The 26,277-nt window shown below is 39.5% G+C and overlaps 1 long non-coding RNA gene across 1 annotated transcript in view; it reads right to left on the reverse strand.

The window, feature by feature from the left end:
• Positions 1-8,418: 8,418 nt before the first annotated feature.
• Positions 8,419-26,277, reverse strand: part of LOC128080607 (uncharacterized) — a 105,858-nt gene continuing 87,999 nt past the window's right edge. The window contains exon 3 of the long non-coding RNA XR_008206799.1: positions 8,419-8,601. This is a non-coding gene — a long non-coding RNA (uncharacterized LOC128080607). The remainder of the gene's footprint in view (positions 8,602-26,277) is intronic.

The following is a 26,277-nucleotide window of genomic DNA, read 5'->3' on the forward strand; positions in this document are numbered from 1 at the left end:
AAAAGTAAGGTAAAAAGCATTACTATGGCTAGCAGTTCTGATAATCTTTACAGATATACTTTCTACAACAGGTACATTCCACCCTAATTTAATCCTACTGCAGCTCCAGATTCACCAAGGAGTCTACACTAACAGATATTTGAAGTGAGAAAAAAAAAAAAAGCCTTAAAACATCATGCATTTCCTAGGACTCCTGTTTCAAATAATCAGCATTTTAGGATGAAGTCTGTCCCTTTTGTCATGTGTTTACATACAGTATCCGCTAAAAGACATCCCTACCACCAGTCAGGTCTAAACTTGCTTGCTAATGCAAGCAGCGAAAAGCCTCAAAATTCCTGTCTCATACATAGGCATAGAAACTGCTTTGAGACAGATTCTGAAAATTTCCTTTTCATGAACTCTCATGTTTCTGCTTAAATGTTGAATACTAGGTTAGTGAAGAGTAGCATGTGGAATTTTTTTTAACCCCTGTGGAAAAATGGACACTGTGGAATGCTACTTTCAAGTATATGGGTATATATTATGAGCTCTCCTGCCTGGGGATACATCAAAACTTTCCTCCCCTCATGTCCAGATGAGTAGTTACTTTAGACAATAGTTAACTCAAATGCTTTCTACAATCATTCTCCATATACCTCATAAAAGTTCTTCTTACCTTTGTATTTCATCCTCACGGGCTCTGATCTGTTCTTCACAACTACTGCAGCTAGCCAAATTGACTGGTTGATACAATGGCTTTAACAAGGAATTCTCTCCACTTTCAAAGAGAATTTTAATCAATAAAGATCTACAATGATATTTTACTTCCTGCACTGTATACTTTCCTTAGAATGTAACTCCACTTTCATGGAACTACCGATTATCACTTCTCTAGATGTTGTATCCCAAAAGAACAGTGTTCAACTTTCAAAATAGATGTTGTATCAGCATCTCCAATTATAACAGACATTCCTATTTGTCCTGACTAATTCAAGTCTTCTCAGAAAGGCTGCAAACATTTTGGGTCAGTTTATATGTTTCCATGACCTGACAAATTTAGACTTCATATTTTCCAACTTGCTCCTGTTGCTATTTCCTATCTCAATCTTACCAACTCTTATCCTGCTTATTTTCTATTAAAATACTTTCCTAACTTCTCCCTAAAACAACACTTCTCCCATCCGTATCTCCTCTCAACATGTCTATATTCCTTAGATTTTTTCTAGCTTTCTTTTTAAAACTCATTTGGGCCTTCTTTTTGGGTTCAAACATCATCTACCACATCAGTTCCACGTCAGTTCTCTCTCCTCATACAATCTCCATCTACCCCATTTTTCTCCTTTTCTAACAGATACGATGTCCTTCTATGTCATTTTCCTTTACACTATAACATGAGACCCCCAGTTCTTTCTGTCCCTGCATGTGGTGCTGACAGCATTTCAGAGAACACTATCACACAGATTTTCACCTCAAATCTACCGCCAGAGTACCTGAGACCTTACTATTGCATTTAGTAATTTGTCTTCCCCCCCACTCATGATGAGTACACTTGCTGAGAGCACAAGCAGTAGCTCAACTACAACAGCTGTACCTGCCATACAATCACACATTAAGCTAGTCCTCACAGAAGCATGATAGTTACACACATTATAGTTAAATATTATACCTCTTATAGTTAAATAGCCTACCTCCTTCTAGCAGCTGAGATATATGCTCCTGGGCATGTATGCACATTGCATTCTCTTCTTCCAAAGCAGAGAAAAGGTGAAAACACTCACTAGTCTTTCTCCCCATTCCTCTTGTTGACTTTCTTGCTAGAAGACTACTTCCTCCCAGCAACACAGGGCCTGGAGATCACAGCATATGAAGGCTGTAATGCACCACGACTCATCAAGTTTTTCCACTTTCTCTCTCATTCATCCCATTTAGGTCAGTTGAGACACTGTATTACTCTGTGGGCCATAAGCTACTAAACACTTGCTTAATGTAAATACCATCTACTCACAAGGCAGAGAGCACGTAGGATTATGGCAGTCACCTAATGTCCTGCATGAATCAAACACATGACGTGTTAACTTCCCACCTGCCATCAGCTCTGCTCCCTGCTCGAAGGAACTTGGTTTCTACCTTAGTGCTACTTTTCCTACGACCATCAGTTTTAAGGAATGCCACTTGGCCTTGAAACCAGAACTGACATGAAGCAAAGATCTCTTAGCCACACATATTTCTAGTCTCCACAGCAACTGAGTAATCAAATCTGTACACCCCGCAGTATTTCAAAGCGAGACATAAATACTGCTTAAATAATACAAGGCTGAGAAAGAAACAACCACATATCCTTTTAGTTTGAAATCAACAGTCCCTTTATCTTCATTCTTTAAAATAATTAGTCTTTCTAGTGGCAATACAAAAAAAATCAGACCTCCTCCAGCTTTGCTTTTCCTTTGGTTTAACAACTGCTCTATTCAAATCCTCTCTCAGGCATGAATGTGATTCTTCTGTGAAGCGTAACATGCAGAAAGAACACAAGCCTCTCAACTCTGTCAGGACTTTCCAAAGAAGAAAGAGCTTTTGAAGTCCAGCTCAGTTCCCCTAATGTTTTCAAACACATATATGCAGTAACATTAGCAATTAAATTAGAAAGTACATCATACATCAGGTAATATAAGGAAAATATGAATTTTTGAGGCTGATATGGCACTGGGTTCTTAGGACACAGCAACATTTATTTCACCAGATATGTTTGATGAGAGTCTGGCTTCATCTTCCTTTTCTGCTGAAATAGTAGAATTAAATACTTTGCAGTAGGAACATAACAAAATGAAGGAAAAAAAAAAATAGCACACAATCATAAAACACGAGATATTGGATATGGGATTATTGTATTTAAGTTTTCTCATGTCAGCTAATCAAAAAATAAAGAGATGCAGAATCAACAGCCCCTCTACCAACACAGATTTTAAATACTAAATATATGTCAATAGTAGCAGGGAAGACAGTATGAGAGTAAGATGACTGAATCAGAACTTAAAAGACAAACAAAAATTTACATGTGATATGGAACACTTCTAAATTTACAGCTTTTAGACATTAATAGCACTACTGCAGGGCCTTGATAATTTCTCCCTCACAAAATCACAGTCACCTAATTTAGATCATTGCAATTATCACTGGTACCAGATGTTCATTTACACCTTCAGAGATAGAGATTTGTAAACTGAACGCTTCTGTGTTATGCTAATCTGATTTTAACACCCTCAACAGGATTCTTGATTCTTTATCCTTCCTATTTTGAAATCTCACGATAATTTGAATCTAGGAATATCACAGCAAGAGATGTGGAATAAATTTCAGTCTTGGCATCATGTGCTTGGGTGATTCAGGTCCCTCAGAGTGAGCATGTATTAAGCATCAACAACATCTATACACAGTTGACAAATGTAACACAAATTACGGAGAACTTGCAACTTTCTAGATTACTAAGTGTATTAAAATAACACAAAGTATCTATTACATACCTCAAATGCTTATTGAGAGGCATTGAGACCCGCCCTGATGGTCCAGTGATGACTCAGTTCTAGAGTTTTTCCATCAACAAGTTTACAGGATGAGCACTTCAGATTACCTCTACTGGAAATTAAGGACATCGATTCAGTCTCATACTACCTCCAGAGCTCTTAGCAAAACTCATTTATGAAATCCAATGGACCACTTAAAAAAAATGTTTTTCCCCTTTCATTTCTAGAAGTCTTTTCCAACACCTTATCTTCCCTATCCCTGCAGGCATTCTGTGACACAAAAAGCCCTCAGGTACTTCTCAGTTTAACTTAGGAGAAGTTAACTTGAGCAGCAAAGCACAGCGATGAGCCCTTTCAGCTCACTGGCAAAACCCAAGTTCCTCAATAGATGCCTGGGAGCAGTCCATCAAGACACATATTTCTCAAATCAAAATATAAAACAATAAATATTTCAATGAAAGACTTAGGACAAGGGATGCAACCATTCGGATCATTAAAAAATAAAATAAAATCAGCAAATCCAAGCTTTCACAGAATCACAGAATCACCCGGGTTGGAAGGGACCTCAAGGATCATGTAGTTCCAACCCCCCTGCCTAGCAGGGACACCAAACGTACACATTTAGACAAAGTTGCCCAGGACCCCGTCCAACCTGGCCTTGAACACATCCAAGGACGGGGCATCCACAACCTCCCTGGGCAGCCCGTTCCAGGGCCTAACCACTCTCCTTGTAAAGAACTTCCCCCTAACATCCAACCTAAATCTTCCCTCCTTCAACTTGGATCCATTTCCCCTAGTCCTGCTATTGTCATCCCTTTTGAAGAGTTTACTCCCCTCCTGGGTGTAGGTTCCCTTCAGGTATTGATAGGCTGCAATGAGGTCACCCCGCAGCCTTCTCTTCTCCAGGCTGAACAAGCCCAACTCCCTCAGCCTGTCCTCATAGGGGAGGTGCTCCAGCCCCCTGATCATCTTAGTCGCCCTCCTCTGGACCCATTCCAAAATCTCTATGTCTTTCTTGTACTGAGGGCTCCACACCTGGACACAGTACTCCAGATGGGGCCTCACAAGAGCCGAGTAGAGAGGGACAATCACCTCCCTCTCCCTGCTGACCACCCCTCTCCTGATGGAGCCCAGGATCCCATTTGCCTTTCGAGCTGCCAGAGCGCACTGCTGGCTCATGTTAAGTCTCTTGTCCATCAGGACCCCCAGGTCCTTCTCTGCAGAGCTGCTCTCAAGGACCACTCCTCCCAGCCTGTACGGGTGCCTGGGGTTCTTCCGGCCCAAATGCAAAACCTTGCACTTTGCCGTGTTGAACCTCATTAGGTTCACTCGAGCCCAGCTTTCCAGCCTGTCGAGGTCCCTCTGAATGGCATCCCTTCCTTCCACCGTATCAACCGCACCACTCAGCTTGGTGTCATCAGCAAACTTGCTGAGGGTGCACTCAATTCCCTCATCGATGTCATTAATAAAGATGTTGAAGAGCACCGGTCCCAAGACAGACCCCTGGGGGACACCACTTGTTACCGGCCTCCACCTGGACATAGAGCCATTGACCACCACCCTCTGTCTGCAGCCTTTCAACCAATTGCTTATCCATCGGGTCGTCCACGCATCAAATCCACTTCCCTCCAATTTGGAGATGAGGATGTGGTGGGGGACCATGTCAAAGGCCTTGCTCAGGTCCAGGTAAATGACATCGGTCGCCTTCCCTTCGTCCACCAATGCCGTCACTCCATCATAGAAGGCCACAAGATTAGTCAGGCATGACCTTCCTTTGGTGAAGCCGTGCTGGCTGTCTCGGATCACATGCTCATTCTTTATGTGATCGAGCATGTTATCCAGGAGGATCTGTTCCATGATCTTCCCAGGCACGGAGGTGAGACTCACCAGCCTGTAGTTCCCCGGGTCCTCCCTGCTCCCCTTCTTGTATATGGGAGTGACGTGACCCTTCCTCCAGTCATCCGGGACCTCACCTGACAGCCACAACTTCTCAAATATGATGGAGCGCGGCTCGGCAACCACCTCAGCCAGCTCCTTCAGGACCCTGGGATGCACGCCATCAGGCCTCATAGACTTGTATTCATTCAGTCTAAGGAGGCACTCTTGGATATAAGCTATAAAGCCTATAAGCTTTACCTTATAGGACAAGTAATTCAGTATATTTAAAAAGATTTTCTAGAACTGTTTGCAGAGAGGCGTGACAAAACTCCCAATAGCTTCAGCTTTGCCCTGAGGTTTGTGACTGGAGTGGATACTAGGTGAGCCTGCGAACACCTCAGTATGCACAGAATTCACCTCCCATCTTGACTTATACTACATCTGTGGAAATCAGAAGGAACTTCACTCAAGAATGGACAGGAAACGAACCATCCCTCAAAAATGAGTAAGATAAAGAAGTCCCCAGAAGGGCCTTGGAGCTGGGTCTCTTTAGCTTGGGGGAGACTGAAGGGTGACCTCATTAATGTTTATAAATATGTAAAGGGTGAGTGACACAAGATGGAGCCAGGCTCTTCTCAGTGATATCTAATGATAGGTCAAGGGTCCAACATAAAAGGTTCCACATAAACATGAGAAAAAACTTTCCCTTCCAATCCCTGATGTTCTGTGAATGTGGTACCAACCTAGAAAGATAAATACCAAATAAAAAGCTTTTAGAATGGAGTACTTCCAACTTAAAAAAAAAATAATCATAAGAGAAAAAATTCAAGAGGAGGAGAAGCATGATGATAAAGAGCACTGTTTGAAGGGTACAAATGCTTGATATCTAAAGAAATGGTTTAGTGTAATATAAAGGCTTTACTACAAATAATGAGTGATATTAAAGTAGCGAAAACATAAGCTGAACATACAGTTGAAAGCTAATGCTATGTAACAATCGCACAAAGGACACAAGTTTCTCAACTGGCACACCTATTATTAGATCAGATCAAACTTTACAAAGGGTAACTCTTCTAACAAGCTCAGCACCCAGCAGCTCCTAGCTCATCTCCTGAAAGCCAGAGAAGCCAATTCTGAAAGCTCTATCACTTTATTTACTCAGTGTCTCAGCAGGAGCTACAGTAGGGAGACCTGGCCCCAAAACTTACATTATCCAGTGTTTTACCCTTAGCACTATAAAAATAAAAATGAAACACTCCGTGAATTGCAATGGCTGGTTTTTTTTTTATTCCTGTAAAGACGTTGATGAAGGTTGGTAAGAAGAATCAAAAGGACTGTGATGGAGAAAAACAGCTGCTGCTGTTTTAGATTAGCTTTACAAAAAAACATGTTTAGTCAGAACACCATTACAATAAATTAGACAATTAAACTGTACTGAAGTTATAATTGGAAATATATTTTCAATTACTTACAGCAATCCCCAAATATGTATCCCCGATACCTGTTCTTCCATGGTTTAAACTGATAGTGATCTCTAATATATGACTGTGTTGATAAAATATGAGACATTGTTTTTGTGGCTACACACACAGAGACAAAGAATCACAGAAAGGATTTTTGCTGTAGGCAACACATCCCAAAGGCTTCGGTAAAGTTATCAATACTGAAAAGGCTTAAATCCATGAGCACCAATTCTCACATCCAGCCTCTAACAGCAGTTAATGCCAGGTACCTCAAAAGAAGATGCACAGAAGACTGCTGGACCAAGATACAAGATGGCATTCTCCCAACTTGCAGTAGACAGATGGTGATTCCTGCTCAGAATTTTTTTCTTTATCTCCTCCAAAAGTCTATTTTGTTTAGTGTTTTCTCTTGCCAGTACATAATTTAGTTACCCCCCATGATATCCAAGTTTATCTTTAATTCTGTTAAAATTTTTCACCAGAAATGAGTTTCATAGGTGAACAGAATGCAGAAGGTAAAAATGCTGCCTTTATCTGGGTTTTCACTATGTTACTATGGCTCCCCTCATTAAGAATTCTTTTGGCCTACCCACAACATTATGATATAGAAAAAAACCCCAAACTTTCAAGAGTCAGGTAAAACCTTCCAGTGGAGATCGTGGGTGTCTCAGCAGTAAGCTGTGAGCTAGGATGTTCCCAGTGCCCTAATTAGTCTTTGAGAAGAAATCAGGATGCAATATTCCTTTTGGGTGTCTGTTGGCCTTGGGGAAAGCTGAAACTGAGCAGTTCCTGAAGTCACCAAGCTTTTTTAGAGGGAGGCTCTTTGCACAGATGGAGAAGCAAGGTGATTTCATTTATAACCAAACCCCATGATGCTGGACCATGAAAGAGTTTTAACAGCTTGCTACTTTGCATTCATTAAGAGTGCACTGAATGTGTATCACGCAAGTGCTAATCAAAAAGAGAAGCAGAAAGTCCAGCCATTCTTCAGATAAGTAGTCATTTGGAATTAAAAAACAAAGAAACAATTAAAAGGCTTTGGCAATAAATGCTTAGCAGATGATGCACTGACAAACCACTACAATTACAAAACGTATTTTCAGCATAATATGGTTAGCATAATGTTCTCCACATGCGTTAATGTATTATCAGGGTAGCTCTAAATCACTTTTATCAATTATTGAACTGTAATAAAATATTTATAAATGGGTTCTTAATATCAAATGCAACTGTGCTAATTTTAAACTGTGGCAAATGCATGGGAATGTGCTTATCATTTCATTAACAAAAACTTGTGGAGTGTTAATAAATGGCTTTGTTTTAATTCATGCTTTGCATGCTTCTATTTTCAGTAGTTCTGATTTTTAATGAAATGTAAGCTAACAGTCATTCAGTTCTGCTATGTTGTATGGAATGAAGCAGCCTATTTATAAGAATACTTCAATATTATCATGAATTAGAGACACCACTAAGTTAAGAGACTACCTATTTCAAGGGGGTAAAGCTCTAAGATCTATTATGAATTCTCTTTTGACTTGCTACTCCCAATAAGAACCGGACTGAAACCAAGGTATTTTTTTTCCCATCCAATTTTGAGGAATCAGCAGAACATAGAAATATTTTTGATGAAATGTGTACATGCAGGAATACTCTATTTTGGATAAATCAAGAGGTTTCACCAAGGAGCAAGAAGTTTCAAAAATATCATCCTAAAAAACCTGGGGAGTTCCAGGGTGCTCTCTCTGTCTTCTCTCACCCACCTTCTGAAAGAACAAGTAAGCAAGAACACAAAATATTCAGTGTAAAATCTGACCTTACACTCCAAAAAAAGGTGATGTGGCCAAAAATCCATCACTCCAAAAGTCTTTTTAAAGGTTCTGCATAAATTCCTTTGAAGAGACATCTTTGTTTAAACCTCAAGAGTCATTACCATTGTCTTGCCACACCCAAACCCAAAAGAAAGTCAAGTGACAATTGTAATAGCAGCATTTAATAAGATCTTCCCCGTATCTCTGAATGAAAATTATATACTTTTTAATTTTACAAGGTTAAAATTTCCAGGATATTATTCTATATGAAACAAGAACAAAGCAGTCAGACTACTATTAAATCTTCTCTTGGAGATGCTGGTAACAGGACAAAGATGAATTAAATCAGAACGAGAACTTCCACAGCAAGATATGAGTAACTACATTCTCCTGTTGGAATCTGCTTGTGTGTAAAGAACAGGGGACATGACAGGGCTTTCCTCACCCTGCCCTTGGCCCAAAAATCTATCTGTGTTAATAAAGAGTATGCAAGAAAAGAGGACTCAACTGCTATTAATGATGGATTTTATGCAGGTACAAAACTGACAAACTCCCACAGTCACAGAAAGAATGCACAGGACAAAGAATTGTGCCCGCTGCACTAATACTTCTATCAAGTCTTCTAGATCAGACACAGCAAAATCACAGTCACAAAATGAGTTGCTGAGAACTATCTTTGTTCCTGCCACTATAGCCACAAAACCGCAGCTGTCAGAGTGATTCCTTGCTGTAAACCATCTAATCACAACTTGATTGCAGAGTCCAAACATCATCTAAAAACCTTAAAGTGCTGCAGACTGCATCATTTTACTTTATAGAACAAATTGCTAAATATCAGTATACTTGATGGGGTGAAACTACTATGCTGGAGAAGTCTGTATTAAATTAGAACTGCTCTCCTAGATGTCAAGTGGAAAACAACCTCATCTCACTGCGCAGGCTCAAGAAACTCTCAGAAAGATTGGATATGCTCTGTCACTAATTTATGCATGTCTGAGTCAACAGAACCATTAATACTTGCTGTGCAGTAGCAGGAATTTTTAGTGATTCCTCCAAGAGAAGAAAATCTTCAAAAGCCAAAGTGGATAAAAGGGGATACGTATAATGTTGATCTCAATCTACTTCTCTGTGAAGAAACGCTGTTTTTGAGTCACTTGTAGCAGGTTCTTGGAATTCACTGCATCAGTAGACACATCTCAGAGAGTGACAATGAAGCCTTAGCTGAGGAAGGCACACAACAAGAGACCCAGCAGCCTGAAGGAAAACTGTTTCTGGAAAAGTACAGAAGGCTGTCAGCAGCCTCCAAGCCAGCTGACGCGAGATGTTACGGATCTGTGCACATCACACAGCCACAGCAGCCCATTTGGCATAACTGAAAATGTCTCTCTAAACAGGTTATCAACTGGTTCTATTCTGAAGGCCTTCCCTGGTTCATCCTGCAGTGATCAAAATAAACTTGGAGAAAAGGAGATGAGATCATGCTGACAACATTGTCAATGCAAGTTCTTTCCTGCAGGGACAACAGCAGTATGTCACAAAGCCTATAGGAGATGACTGCTTAGATGAAGCCCAGCACAAACAGTATGGTCCTGGCAATATTCACTGGTCTGTTTTGCCTGCCAGCATCTGGAAGGGAGTCCAATCTATCAGGTATGTCTGGACCGTACCAAAACTTGCTGAGTAGATCAAATCTCCTTGGGTTTTGCCTTCTGGGAAAACTTCTCCTATTCTTTTTCATGTCAGTCTCCAGTCATTTTTAAGGAGATAGGCAAGGGAAAAATAGAAAACATTTATAGCCACCTCATCTGGTCTCCTGAACCAAATCACCAACCCTTTTTCTTATGCCAGGCAACAGTGGCTTTTTTTCTTAACACTTATTAAAAGATGGGGGTGATGCAGAGAACTAACCATGTTCCTAGGTAAGTTGTTCAACAAAAATTTACATGCAAATGTAATTAACTATACTTAGTTTTTGACTTACAGCCCCTGAACTCTTATGAAATGTGAACAGCAAACCTGCAGTAAAGAATTAACTTTGCTTCCCAATGAGATTAATCCTGAGCCAAAAGATTACACAGCCATGTCCCTCTTGTTCCTGTGGTACACATAAATTATACTCTCCTCAACACTGAGCTGGCTGCTTTACTGCACACGAGTTACCAGACTTTCTAGTTAACAATGAAAAGCATTTCAAGTTTCTTAGCTTTCCTTTGCCATATATCAAATATACAAACAGCAAATTCAGCAGGAGTAATGAAGTGAGTTAGATGCTGCTGATATCTGAAACAGTTGCAGCCCTCCTGCCACTCCCAGAAATTACTGGGCCTCCTACAGAAGCTCCACAATGATTTTCAGCCCACTGTATTAGTGTAAACCAAAAGCAGTACCGCTTTGCTTTAACGCACCAAATAGTGAAAACCCAACCTTTTGGGGCAGCTTCCCTAGAGCTGTAGCTTCTCTGCAATTGCACCACATCCTCAAGGTGAAAGACATAACAGCTGGGGACAGCCAGACGCATATACTACGAACATGTTGCAAGCCAGAGGAGCCCTGCCATACTGACTAACCTGACAGCTGAGCAGTTCTAAGAGTAGTCCAATCCACCCATGTTGAGTACCTGGTCGGTTGCAATAAATGGGCATAAGACACTGAAATGTCAGTGTCAATATGCACATGAAAAGCACTAAGAAGGATGCTCAAAAGATTTATTTTTCAGTTACTGTCTCCCTTGTCACTATTTTCCCTAGCCAACATAAGGTACTTGACAGGGGGAAGAGTTGCGCAGAGTCAAGGACATCCAGATCGTAAGCCCAAGTAAGAGCCTGACTCACTCCAAAGATTGTTTGACAGCTAACTCAACACTTCAGCATCTTCTGCTTGTTGTGGGAAATGGACATGAACGATGCGCAGGGAATATACTGTCTGCAGCTAAAACAGCAGCCATGCAGGCATCGTCTTGCAACCAAGAAATTCCTTTTAGAAGCCAAAGAGCTGGAAAATGACTAGTCTTACAATTCATTCTTTTATTATTATCATTTTAATTACATTTCTAGCCTGAGATCCAGTTTGGTGGTGTGGGTTTTTTTTTTTTTTTTTTTTTTTTTTTTTTTTTTTTTTTTTTTCTAACAGGGTATTATTGTTTCACTAGAATCACAAAAGTAACTGTCTGCAATTTCCTAAGTGGAACAAAGGGATATTCAGTTTTCTTTCAGTCATTTCTGCAACCTTTGTTAAAGAACTCATTACAGAAACACTTCTGAATGAATGACAGCACCTAATGATGTTCTCCATATAGCAGCAATACACAAGTGAGATTACTTTATTTAATTTTTCTGCAGTTGCAGAGCACCCCTACGACAAACTTATGCTAACTCAGGCTGCTCTGGTCCTCCCTTGTTATTACAATGACACTTATAATGCAGTTCTTAAATAGACCCTGTAATTATCTGGGGTTTACATAACAGTGGCTCTACGATAGTTATGCTAGACAGCAAAGATTGCACATCCTTTATATTGCAGAACAGTCTCTACCTCACTGGACAATAAATGACTTGGGAGAAGGTCCCTGTGTACTAAATCAAATTATAGGGGGAAAAAAAACAAACAACAAACTGTCAAGTTCAGTACTAAAATAACCCAACCCAGTAAAGTTTTTTGGACTTCCTCATTTTGCCTTTTTTCTTTTTCCTGGCTGCTAAAAGCTGAAAAATTATTTTCATTGAAAATGTTTTTTGAAAATTATGTTATTGCTTCACCTTTAACCCCCAAAATTAAAGAGAAAAAAGACAACAGATTGTGTCAGTTTAAGACATCATCCTTTGGACTACAAAGCGGTTGGTATTTTAAACCAACCACAGTCACCCTACATTCTCTGCAAGACATATGCAAAGATCATTTGAAATAGACAGCAGTTGATGAGGAAAACAACCATGTACAGGAGGCACTGATGTATACAAATGTATTTTGGCACCATAATACATAAATCCAACACTACAATTATAAAAAAACCCACGATATTCTCCCATCTCCTAAAGAACAGAAAATTCCCAAAGACAAAATACATATCACAGTTTCTGTACTTTAAATACACCAATAATGTTTAAAGTCTACAAACACAAAGCTTTTTGCAAAATAAGTACTGAAGGCACACTTTCCTAACTCGGAGGAGTTCTGACTCATTATCTGCAAGTATTATCATAAATTTGTATTAACTACAACATGTTAGGAAGTCACCAAGCCATCCTAACAAGCCTCGCGTTAGAAAGACCCTGTGCCAATTTTTAAACCATAACTTCCATAATACTTAGAATTTGTCAGGTAATCTGAAAGAAGTCTCAAATAACATTTTAGTGGGAGATAGAAAAAGCGCATTTGTTAACAACCAAAATAAAATAAAGTATCTATAATATCTATACCACCTCACTATCCCATACAAATAAACAAGAGCCTGTCAACTTAGAGGGTTAATCAAAAGTCTCTCCATGTTCAGTGTTCTATGCTGTTTTTAAACACTTATGCACAGCTATGACATTACATTCACGAAGAAAGCAGCATGACTGATATTCAGCCACAATGTAGTAGTAGTAGTTTCACAGGATAGGTCATTTATTCCAATATTCAGCACTTGAAATGGACTGCAAACGTCTAGTTCATTAAATCTGAGCTAGCAAAATTGTTATGAGTTTTCTGCTTTTACCTACTGTTGAAGACTTCTTTGCTGATTTGGGCTGCTAACTCCTCTCTCTCTTGCTTCACCACAGCTTAGACTTGCATTTCTGTTCAAGTGTAACACTTCTATCCAATTGAAAATAACTGCAGATTTTATAAGTGAAATCTGTACTCTAGACATATTAAGCACAGCTCCAGAACAACCACCAGATCAGTAGAACAGATTAGAACCAAATATCATATCTTCAGTGTCTCAACCAGCATCAACAGGCTGGAGCTTCATGGATCCAGCAAAATGGCACCAGGACAGTTCCCCAAAACAGAAGTAGAATAGCAAATTCCACATTGCACTCATATCCACTAGGTGGGCACTGCCTGGGACAAAAAGCTAGAGCACTTTAAGACTGGAATAATGCAAACCGGAAAAAATGGAACAAGAAACCATTGCTCTTACATTCTCTGTGAACCTTTCTGGTGACAAGGGCTCTGGATTCACATGCACCATGTGCCTGAGCATGTGGGAATGAAACATTCAAATTCACTAAAGCTAATGTATGCATTAAAGAGAATGTACCAAATACATTCTTTTGCATCTCATTTGCAGAAGTTACCTGCGTCCAAATCCCCCTACTGTTCCTAAGCTGACAGATCACAATCCTTCCACCAGAGAAGGGGTCTCAGTCTCTGGAATTGCAAATTTGCTATTCTATAAATGTGTGTTTATATATTGAACTGCCACCAGCATTTGGAAATCAGAGTGTATAGTCCCTTTTATGTCTCAGGATATTCAAATACTTCATTCATAAGTCTTCCCAGTACACTCCAAAAGCTTCAGATAACACAAAAAGTGTTCTGAGTTCCTCAAGACACTCCTCAGCAAAGTTGCCACTCTAATGGATTAGACGTGTTCCAACATACAAATTCTCAACTTGTGTGTAATTCTCAATAATCAAAACAGTTATCAAGTTGGCTTATGAAGAAAGGAACTTCGAGAATACGTAGCTTTGGTTTAATGTTAAAAACGGGTCTGCATGAATACGTGCAGAATTCTTCAGAGAAAACAGTATGCTACTGGAAAGGAAGCAAACAGCTGACATACCATGAGAAATCATACCCGACTTCTCCTGCTTGGATTGTATCTCACAGCTGGAGTGAAGTCTTGCGCTATAAAGATAATTACCCACCAGCAAAGTAGTAAGACATATGCTGGCAGTCTCCACTAGCCCTGAACAAATAACTGCCGACTTTCCCTGTTCATAATGCAAAAAAAAAAAAAAAAGAATTTGCCAAAACTGTGAGTTTAAAGAAGGTGACACAAAAAGGAGAGAAGGCAAAAATGCATAGAAACCCTTGGACACGTTAATGTATTAACCTTTGAAAATTTAAGCTGCATTTGTTTTTAAAAAGCCCTGAGCTCTGAACACAGGTTATCAGAAATAGAGCAGTGCCAGATCAAGCTGAGGCACACTTACAGTGTGGTAATGTCAGAGCCATTTTCTCTCACAACTAAATATACAGCCTGCTTCTACTCACTCATCTGTTACACCATGATCTGCCCCAGGCTAATGCACATGTCACTTGCAAACATACAGGCTCACAGTCCTGAACATGCGAAGGTCACCTTGGGACAAGTGGGAGAGAGGTAGCTGCGCAACTAGAGGCTGGGATGCTGCTAGAGGTTACAAGAGATGAGCTCAATGAAAGTCTTCTAGAAAGACTTCATGGAAAACATGACATTTAAGAGAAATATAATCCTCCATAAAAGCCATGTAGACTATTTTCAGTATTTCAATAAACGCACACTGCAGCACCAGAATTATCCCTGTCTCACTGAGTTTGTTCTTAACATTCAGCCTGATCCAATGAGGTAAAGGACATAAACACAGACAAGAAAGGAGGAAGATAAACATCTGGCCTCCCTCGAGGACGTTTTCACTCATGAAGAATAGCCATTACTTACATTGTAAGACCTTTCAGATGTGAGCTTTAAAGTGTTTTTTTGTTTTTCTAGCTATAAGCTCCTTACTACCAAAGAGCCTGACCACTGTGCAGTCACTAAAGTAGATATAATCCCAATACTCTTAAAGCAGAGAAGCATAAATATCCTTTATTTTTCTGTTTTCTAGAGCAATTGCCACTTCGCAACTTTCACTGTGACAAGGGACCCCACCTCACTCAAGCTCACCCCCAGATAAACTCTGCCTTGTTAGCTATATGAATAACAAATACACAAGAAATGCTATATCTGAGTTCACGCAGATCTTCAGATCTACTTTCCAGAGATGCAGATCCTGTCTCAAATATCAGAAACCTAGCAGCTCCCATTTTATACTGGTTCCTTCTACCTCCCTTTCAGAGAATGGTTTGAAAAAAAAATGAAATCCATTCCTCTCTCTTATACATTGGCCATCAATGCAGTACTCTGAAATCTGTTTTGAATGTATTTAACGTAAAATTCTGACAAAGTAATATGATTTGTTCTGATTTATGGAGTGGTCAAATAATGGAAGAATACAGATCTAACAGATACCTTCAACTTCTCTGGAATGAAACAAAGTCAGACAGTTGTAGCAATACCAAGGTGCTTGGTAATGCACACGCTCCTAAGCCACTGGCCCAAAATCACAGGCAGTTGCACTGACCATAAGCACAGCTCAAGGCCATCCGGCCTCTTTTTCTCACCAGGAGATGCGAAAGCATGAAATGAAAGCAATCCTAGAAATTATCCTTCTGCTCTGGTCTCTCAGTCAGTTTAGAATATCTCTGAAACATGGACAAAGCTAACAAGATCACTCAGGCCCTTTATGTGAATCCTGTAACATGGTAATGGTATGCCACTACATTTTCTTAAGTGTAGTAACTGAAGAACAGTATACAAGAAATGGGTAAATATCTTTTCTTCCCCAAGTAACTGAATAGTAGACTAATCAATTATCATCTGCTATGGAAATGAAGTTGACATGGATGTGAAAGAAAACTGCTAAAAAAGAAAAAGGATGACGATCTCCCCTACCCTGTGACAATCTTAAAAATCAGTGGGGGAAAAAAAATCTACTGAACTGAATCTGAGGATTTTATTATGCTTTCTAAACTCACATAATATGGCAGTTCCAGGGACTACTACTTTGAAGATAACTTGACAAACTTCAGTAGAAGATGAGTTCTGGCATTCAGAAGAAAGAAGATAACTAAGGAGTAACCTGAAAGATAACCTAAGAGCAAGACAAGAATAAAAGAAAGGGTGCAGGCATAAAGAAAATTTCCTGCCACATTCTGTCACTGACAAGTGAAAACTCTCAACAATCTCAAAAGAGGCTGCCATGTGTACTCTCTGATTGAGTATGCAAAAAAAGCTGTAAGAAGGAAAAATGCCAGGGGTGATTCCAGTAGGATTAAACTCTGGGTACTCATACTCTTTTGATAAGATACCCCTTTCTGGTTTTTTATTAAAAAAAAAAAAAAAAACCAAACACAAATAAAAACACATACATCTAGAGATTTCATTTCATTCACAAAGCAGATTTTAAAGTATCCTGTGATCCCACAGCAAGTTTCTTTTCATGCAAATTTAAAATAAAGCACTTGTGATGATATAAAGAACATTTATTTCTGAACAGTATCCAGTACTGTTTTGAATTGTGTGTATAAACAAGAAGGAAGTAGCATATCATTTTGTTACAATCCCTAAGCTAGATTCTCCTTGAAGGTAAACAGGCTGAAATTTACCAAGGCAGTGAAGCTGAACCCACTTACACGGCATGATACTCAACTCCTTGTATGGATCTTAACCGCCCACAATTTAAAATGCATGCTTCCAAGCGGTACTCAGGAGGAAACACAATGCTGTGTTAAAGCCTGATTTGCCACAGAAGTAATACTCCTCACTAACAAACCTTTGAGAGACATGCTGAGGATTCCCAGATGATGTCTCCTATTCAAACTGGTGTATATAAATTATGCTAACCATTTTCCTGAATCATAAACATTGCAGAGAACCAATGAACCTGGAACACTAGGAGCTCAAGCTTATTGATTTTTAAGCATCGAGGGTTGCAGACACTACTAAACAGAAATATTTGCAACAGATAAATTGTTTTAGGGAAAACACATGTAGCTGAGCAATCAGATCTGCCAAACTACCTTGTATAAGAGAAACCTGGGGAAACAGTCCGCAGACAGTAGGCTGTAACAAGTACAAGGTAATACAAGGTAGCTTCAAACTCCTTAAGGTGAAGACAAGACACTCGGCTGTCATTTGCTGACATCTAGGCATACATATGTAGTTCCCATAAGCTGACTGAAATGCCACTGTCTGATGAAGAATCTGAATATTTAACTGCTGATCCAGCTGACTGTAACTGGGGCAATTCTTTTTCGCTGCATTTTTGAAATGAGCTGTTAGTAACTCCAGTCATTGTTCTGTCCATAAGAAGCCTTTCAAGCAAAACATCAATGTGAGCACAGCAGAGTTCCTTTACTTTTGGCTGCCTTAACAAACTATTTCTTTTCGGCGTATCTTTCTAAAGGAAGGAGAAAATTATGATACAACAGCAGAATCCTCAAAACCAAGAAATACTCCTTGTTTAATGTAATAAGAAACAGGATTAATCTGTTCTAAGTCAACGTCAAAAGAGAAAATTTATAATTCATAAATTCTTCTAAAAAACCATCATCCCATAATAGTTGTTAGCTTACAGATGACAAGTCTTATTGCTCACGACTCTCCTGAAATGAAAAAAAGTTGATCTTAAGATCAAGATCTGTTCTGTTTTGCATGCATTGTTTTATACATTAAATAACTAGATTTGCTGACAGTATTCTCACAAGAATTGGTCTCTGTTCTTCATAGAATGTTCCACCTGTTTTATATAAACACCATGTAATTTTTATTTACTTCTGTTGTCATACACACTCTATTCTTGGCTCAAACCGATTATATGATACACACTCAAATCTTTCCTGCTAGGTCAATCAATATTTTATTTACAAGTTAACTGCCTTATTTACATTGTGGCAGAAGTAAGATGTCTGTTGAAACACTGGTGCATAAATAATATGTTGAAGAAGAGGCCTGAATAGGAAATTGTAACTGAAAAACACTGTCTGTCCCACAGAGTGCAACTGGTACCTTGAGTAAACAAAATCACAATGCTAGCATTACTTCATGTTCTAACATCTGCTTTAGGGGCCTCACAGACAGCAGCAAGCACCAGAAGTACTGTAAGCTTTCTACTCTAATTACAGCTCAAGAATAAGCACATGGAGCTACCCTGGCATTTTTGCTTGCTATGCAGGGAATACTTTCCCCTCTTAAGATTCCCTTACGTACACAAATCTTCTGTCCTGTATCTGGATAGTGTGGGTATCTTCTGAATGGGTATACTTTTGCTATGGGGAATTCTGCTTTTGCAAGATGTTATTTATGGGGAAAGGGAAGATCAAGATAAAAAAAAGGAGATGGGTAAAATAAAAGGAAAGGCTGGAAAAATATACACCCCAGAACAGTAGGTATCTCAGCTAATGAAAAAGTCTCTTTCACCATGTCATAGGATAACTCCTGTGAATTATGATCCGTGACAACATATAACTTTGCTTCTTACACCCCATACAACTATTTTTCTTTATTGGACTTCCTGAAGACTTTTGGCTTGAAACTGTATCCAGAGCTTGAGAAACTTTTCCCATAAAAGATATTCCCTAAACTGGTACCTTCTGGTTTCAATTCAAAACTGTCTCATTGGAAAATCCCCAGTCAGTTGTAATTCTACCACCTGAGAAGACATGATGTTGATACTACTCATATCAGCTCAGTGAGATTAAAGGGTCCTTTTACTCCCTGATTTGCTCCTCCTGTAAAGGTCCTTCCACTGCTATTAGGTCACCTCCTAATCTGCCTTTTGATAAGCTGAACAGATGCAGTACTACAAAATCTCTCACCCACCAGGGATTTATTGTAGTCCCTTAGTCCATTTTTACAGTTGCTTCCAACATCTGCATCAATTTTCATTTATATATTTAATATACAAATATGATATCTATGTTATGTATATACAAGTCTGTACTACAAATACTCGCATATATTTAGGTACCTAAATGAGGACTTAAAAGCTTACCTTCTAGGCAAGCCTTATTAATGAAACTGAACAAGGATCATTTTCAGATGATTACAGTTAACACAGAGGCTCACATTCCATTCAGCTCAAATTTAGCCTTCTAACATGTATGGTACTGTTGAATTAGTATCCAAAGAAAAATGGGTGAAGGATGGTTTTATCCCCAGTACAAAAAAGACAAGGATCTCTTGGAAAGAGTCCAGCGGAGGGCCACGAAGATGGTGAAGGGCCTGGAGCATCTCTCCTATGAAGAAAGGCTGAGTGAACTGGGTCTGTTCAGCCTTGAGAAAAGGAGACTGAGAGGGGACCTGATCCAGGTCTATAAATATCTAAGGTGTGGGGGGCAGAATGGCGAGGCCAGACTGTTTTCAGTGGTGAGTGGAGACAGGACAAGGGGAAACGGCTGGAAACTGCAGCATAGGAAGTTCCGCACAAACATGCGCAAGAACTTCTTTACAGTGAGGTGACGGAGCACTGGAACAGGCTGCCCAGGGAGGTGGTGGAGTCTCCTTCTCTGGAGATGTTCTAGACCTGCCTGGATGCCTACCTGTGCGACCTGCTGTAGGGAACCTGCTTTGGCAGGGGGGTTGGACTCGATGATCTCTGGAGGTCCCTTCCAACCCCTACAATTCTGTGATTCTGTTATCCCTGATATTCTGCACCTCAAAAAAAAAAAGAAAGCCAACTGCCCATCCCAGTAGATACACTCCCCAGATCCCAGCCGGAACATGGATGTCTGCAGAAGCATTCTCATTTCACTTGATGAAAGCAGTTACAAAACACAGGTTTGCAAACTGCCTGGCTTTTTTCTTCAAATTCTTACTTCTTTGCCATTACAAGCAGCACGTTTCACTTTACAGAGCTTTGATTAAAGAATAATCCTGCTGAGTGTTTCAGATTGGCCAATGGAAGGAAATATTCAAACTGGAAGTTCTTTTATTCTAGTAGGTCACCCTGTTTTCCCAATGTTCTGTGACTATTGTGCAAGATCTTGGGCAGCAAGTCTCTGTACATAATAATCTCATTACAAGCTTTCATGGTTAGGGTGCCAAATATTTTTAGATAATATTGAATGCTTACTGAGAGAGAGAGAGACTTGAAAGGAAAGGACTCTGCAGACAGTGCACGGAATATTGGTAGGGGTGTGAGGACTGTTCATATAAACCACCTGCACAGAGGTCACATGAAAAAGGAAGATGCATTGAACCCAGACTTGTCCTGTCTAACCTGCAGTGCTTAGTTAAAACAATTCAACAAGAATCAATGAAGAGAAAGGTAAAAAGGTGTGCTGAGTCACCTTGCGTAGAGGTCAGAGATTTGAAATGCTTTCCATGTACTGTTACTCTCTGTCAACAGAAATATAAGGTAAGAAATGTTCAAGCACTCTCAAGTTCTACCTAAACCACTTCCAGCTAAGCATGAAGCAATAGATGGAATAAGGCTCAGCATGCTGCCCAGTACTCCAGAGGCACCCTAATATGAGACTGCTACACAACAGTCTAGATACACATACCATAAATTATTGCCTAAGCACAGAGGACTTGAGCAACAGGGTCTATAAAGTTCAAAAGTATCAGCCTTAAAACCTGGGAGAAAAAAAAGGATCAAGATACTCATGAGAAGATTTACATTCACAGTATGATGGGGGCTCAACATACTTTATTCCATACTTTTAGAGCTGAGTCTCTAGGAAGGATTCCATTAAACAAATCCTTTCTCATTTTCTATACTGCTACAATAAGTGACTGTGAAAAATTAAGCACAAATAGCAAGTCCCTTTTCTTAGACTTAGTCAATTGAAGGCCATCACTCTTTATGAAGAGAGTTCCTTTTAAACATCTGCAGCCAGAAGTGTTTGTATCTTTTTCTGTCATTCACAGGATAAAGTAGTCTGTAATATTTAAATAGGCTACAAACGGACATCACTGTTCACATCCTGTCTTAAAGCATGCAGGCCACAGAACCATGGTGAAATGCCCTTTGAAAATCATCTTATGCAGCAGTGGATATGGGCATGATGTCCCCAGCTAGAGCTGAGAATCCTGTGTTTAACAGTTAATTGTGACAAAAGAAATAGAGGGAGAAGAGGAATGTAAGGATAAATAACTCATCTGTCAGAAAGTTTTAGGTGGGTTTCCACAACACAATTAAAAAAAAAAAAAGAAAAAAAAAGGAGGGGGAAAATTTTAAGTGGCCTTTCGCTGACAGTATTTTGAACTTCCTTGCAGATTGGAAAACACTTCTGTATTACATTCTTGGTTCACAAGACTTCTTACGTATGAGAATTTTTTTTACTTAAAGTTAACGTATGTCTCAACAAAACACTTGTAACACGATGGAAAGCACTGCAACAACAGCAGAGCAGCAAGGTCCCAAACTGCAGCATGTGAGGATTTGCTCAAAGGCAACAGCCATGGGCACAAAAATAAAGGAAAAATGCTGCTTACCTTCAAAAGGCAGCAGGTGTGCAGGGATTTCCAACAAGATACTCTTGCCTTCACTGCCAACAATCTTTAAAATGAGGTCTGGGAAGGGGGGAATACTGGCTCCACTCCTTCCAGTCACTCATGTTCATTGCATGCACCTGAGCTCCCATGGGTTGGCCCTGCCTTCCCACCAGGTGCTCAAACAATCTTTCACGCTGTGACTTAGCATTTCCATTACAACATTGTTTAAATTATAAGAAAAATACGTCTGAAAAGACAGGAAAAAAAAGTTAGGACCACTTTTACACAACTACAGTAGCTTGGATACCCCAGAAGTTTTCCATTAAGTAATTTATTGATATCAAACTGCAAGTATGGGTGAAATCCACTGAAAAAAAATCTGGCTTTTGCAAAGGAGGAAGAATGGAGCATCAGAATCTGGCTGCAGACAGGTACAGTAGAGGAGTACATGGAGGGGAAGATGCTAGGAAACGTGATCTAGCGAAGCACAGTAGAACAACAGAGGGAAGCAGCTCTGTGCTTAGTCACTTCAGCAACTCTCAGTCAAGAAAATGTCTAGTGCAACACACAGCAGACAAGGCAGTTATTCTTGCTGTCCTATAAATGTTGAGGACAGAGAGCTGTATAAGATCCTCATAAGAATCTAAGGTTCAGGCTCTCACCAGCGTTTCTATTTTATGTTCTCCTGAATTTGCACCCTTCTTGGATATGAAGAGACCTCCATCCCCTCCCAGACAACTACTGTAAAGAAGAACCTATGTATCTTTTTTCCAAGCAGTGAGTAAGGCTACAGTTTCGAAGCTCAGTAACCAAAGCAAGTCCAATCCACATCACTTTGAGTCTCTTACAGACTCATCTCTCTCTTGCTCTCACTGATTGTGAGCTGTGCTATTTTCTTTCTGCATGATGGAAGGTGAAGAAAATTCAGAAAAAAATTTAGTCATCAAGACTAAAAGAGAGGCAAAATCGGGGACTTAAATCTCTCTTAAGCTGAGGAAGAATTGACTGGATGTCTCCCAGCCACCTGGCAAGTGTACTGCGCATGAAACCCTTTGGGAAAGTTGGAAAGAATCTAATAGAGGTATGCGTGAAGCAAAAGCAATTACTTGAACTGGGTCAGTCCTGGACACAAGTCCCAGTTATACTTCTCTTAAGGCCCTAGGGAAAAAGAAAGCCAATACTCACAGAAGCAGCACCTTTGGTTGCTTGCATTCTGCTTGTAGCTTTTTCTAATGACATTTTTGGGCTCTGATCCCTGAACTGCTGTGAAGTTTTGCTTTCAGCACCTAAACATATTAGGAGGCTATTTCAGAGACACAAGGAAGCTCAAGGCTCCGTGAAGGACATCAGGACTTCAGATTGCTTGGTGCAGAAATCTCTTTTCAAAATAGGGCAGGCTTCTACAAAGCTCTGGGCAATCAGTAAGTTTTAGCCATTGCAGATCTCTTCTGTACTAAGTTCTCAGCAAAGGCAAAAGTCAGCAGAAACCAAAGTTCAATGAGCGGCTGAACCAAATGCCTAGTCCTTTAGACAGTCAATTTAGTGCCATGAAAGATGACATTTATTGAACTCCTATTTCCATTCAAGGAATCCTGTGATGCCTGAATCTCAATCCATTGTTCAACAGCTGATTGGAATAAGCCTGAAACGTTTGAATAAAACAGAAATATCAGTCAAAATTGGCTTTCAAGCTTTCTGGCAGCCAGTGCAACCACAATAAAGCAGAGGGCTACGTGAAATTACACTGGAACAGTTAAGGAAATTTGCTGCAGACATGTCAGTTGTAAGCAGACTTCTCCAAAGAGAACTCAGCAGGCACAAAAGTGCAAGTTTTTTCAGCATAATGTGGATGGTTTCTTAGTGTTGCTGCAATAAAATAACCTTCATTCCCTTCCTCTCTGAAAAGCCGAATTCATAACAGATAAGCTTAGGGACTATCAGAGCATTTTCTAAGTGAGAATTGTCCAGTGCCTTCAGTTCCCTGAAAACAATAGAAGTTGTTTTTCAAGCAACTCTGAGTGCCCAGCAAAAGAAACAAACAAAAGGAAAGCAGCAGCAAAAAACCCCATCCCTAAGCAACAAATCCTAAATAACAATTACACAACAGCCATAGCACAGGAGAACAAATCACAAGAATTTAGGAGGTTCTGTTGCAGCATTCAACAGCTCCTTAACTACAGTTCATCTACACTATTTATTGTACAGAAGTATCGTATATCCGTTCATATATGTTCTTTATACTGTTCTTGCCATATAGCTTTAGGGTCAATTCACACATTATTCACACAGCACCACCAGAATCACAGACCCATAAAGTTGGAAGACCAGGAGGGATTTCTACAGATCATATAGTGAATCCATAACAAATATAACAAGTTAATTTCACATGCCTTTCTGTTCCTGTTTACCTATCACACTCTCAAAACCTGCCAGTGGTGGTTAGAAATGTTGGCAAAACCTCTATTCAACATCATAGATGGTGCTAAAAAGACAACAGCACCCAGAGGCTGAGTCCTGGATGAGTAATACGCTATTCAGCTAACTTTAATAGTATTGCAGGCCAAAACACAGCCTCTGTTCCTCTGCTCTTGGGGCAGACACCATCATCTTGAGAAAAGCAGTAAATTCTCTGCTAAAAAGATTGGAGAGAGATTTAGTTGTGATATTGCAGGCACATTCAAGGGTTGTAAAAGGACTCTGACACATGGACTTTCCCAGACTCAACACTCATGAATCCCAAACAGAGCAACACCTGTGTGAGACTCCACACTTAGGTACAAGAGGAGTGCCACAGACCTACTGATGGTACAAGCAGTATTATTCCAGGACAGCAGATTTGGATAATCAAAAATTGGCAGCAGCTACCATTCTGGATACAGTCAGTAGAGGTAACTGACTGACCAACGCACCAAATGGCACACATGCATCTTTTTCAGCCACTCAGGAAGATGAGAGAGTAATGATCCCTTTTTCAGGAGTGTCAACAACAGTAATCCACTTGACATCAGTAACAAATCAGACTCTGGAATTTTAAAGGCAATAGCACTTACACAACCCTTTCGTGTATCATTAACAACCTGGAAGATATTCATCTACCTAATTGCAACAGTAGCTTTGTGTCTGAGGACAGGACTTCAGTTGTTAATATCTGACAGACACAGACTTGTAATTACTATGTTTTGGAGTTAAATGGAAGTGTTGAAAATTGACAGGAAACTCTTGAGCTATTTCCATCATACCCTAAACTCTTTTCCACCTTCCACTCTTAATACCCCTGATCCTGTTTCTTATCCTGAAATAGCACCCCTGTACTAATCTAGCGTGAGATCAATATTTCAGTAATCGTCCTCAGAAACATTCTTGCTTGTCAACTGCAATAATAACAATGATATAATAAAACAAAACTAGTTAAACCCCAGTATCACAAAATATACCTGGATATGGATATATACCTGGATATATGGATATCCTGACTTTGGATAAAGGATAACCAAAATTCAATTTTTCAAACTCCAGATGGTATAAAAATTCAGCATAGATATGAACTGAGATTAAAATTGAAGTACAATGTAGATTTGAATTAACAAGGAATCAGTTAATAGGAAAATAGTGAAGCAATAAATTGTGAGCAGGTGCTAATAGGATCAATCAGCCTTACATGAAAACAAATAAAGAAGTCACAGCAGATCAACAGTGATCACACAGTAGCCTGTGAGATTCATCTAGAGATCTGAAAGAGCAAAAGAAGAATCATAGATCAGAATAACTTACAAATGTGCCTTTTGAACTCTCTGAAACTGTAGCTCTAACAGGTGAAGAAGTTACAATTTGATTTTCTAATGAACAGTCATATTTCGTATAGGAATAAGAAAGTTTTCATGGGAAATATGAGAATCTACTGTAAGTATGCAACTTACTGTAGGGAACTTACTTTAGCAGAGGATTTGGACTTGACGATCTCCAAGTGTCCCTTCCAACCCCTACAATTCTGTGATTCTATGAAATAATAAGGAGGTCTGAAACTATACTGCAAAAGTCAGCAGCAGGACCAGAATCCAAATGTTAGGACTACATTCTCCAATATGTTGTACAGCATATATAGTACTCCGGATACAGTGTAGCATTTGTACTACAGATAAATATGTACACATACAAACACACACATAATTTATATGTTAGGAATTTTGCCAATATGCTAAAGAGTGAAAGTCCACTCCTTCCCAGTAACCATCACAAAATCACTAAAGGTGATGCAACTCTGAGTTTTATTTTCTTTTTCTGAATATAACAGCCACCTGACTTTCCACTTGCTTGAAAGAACCATTATTTTCTGCATTTATTATTGTTTTATTATTTTACTTCACCACATGACTGCACACATAATTAAGGATTTACATAATGAA

This window comes from Tympanuchus pallidicinctus, unplaced genomic scaffold (genome assembly GCF_026119805.1).
Source record: "Tympanuchus pallidicinctus isolate F22 unplaced genomic scaffold, pur_lepc_1.0 scaffold2, whole genome shotgun sequence".
NCBI classification, from domain to species: Eukaryota; Metazoa; Chordata; class Aves; order Galliformes; family Phasianidae; genus Tympanuchus; species Tympanuchus pallidicinctus.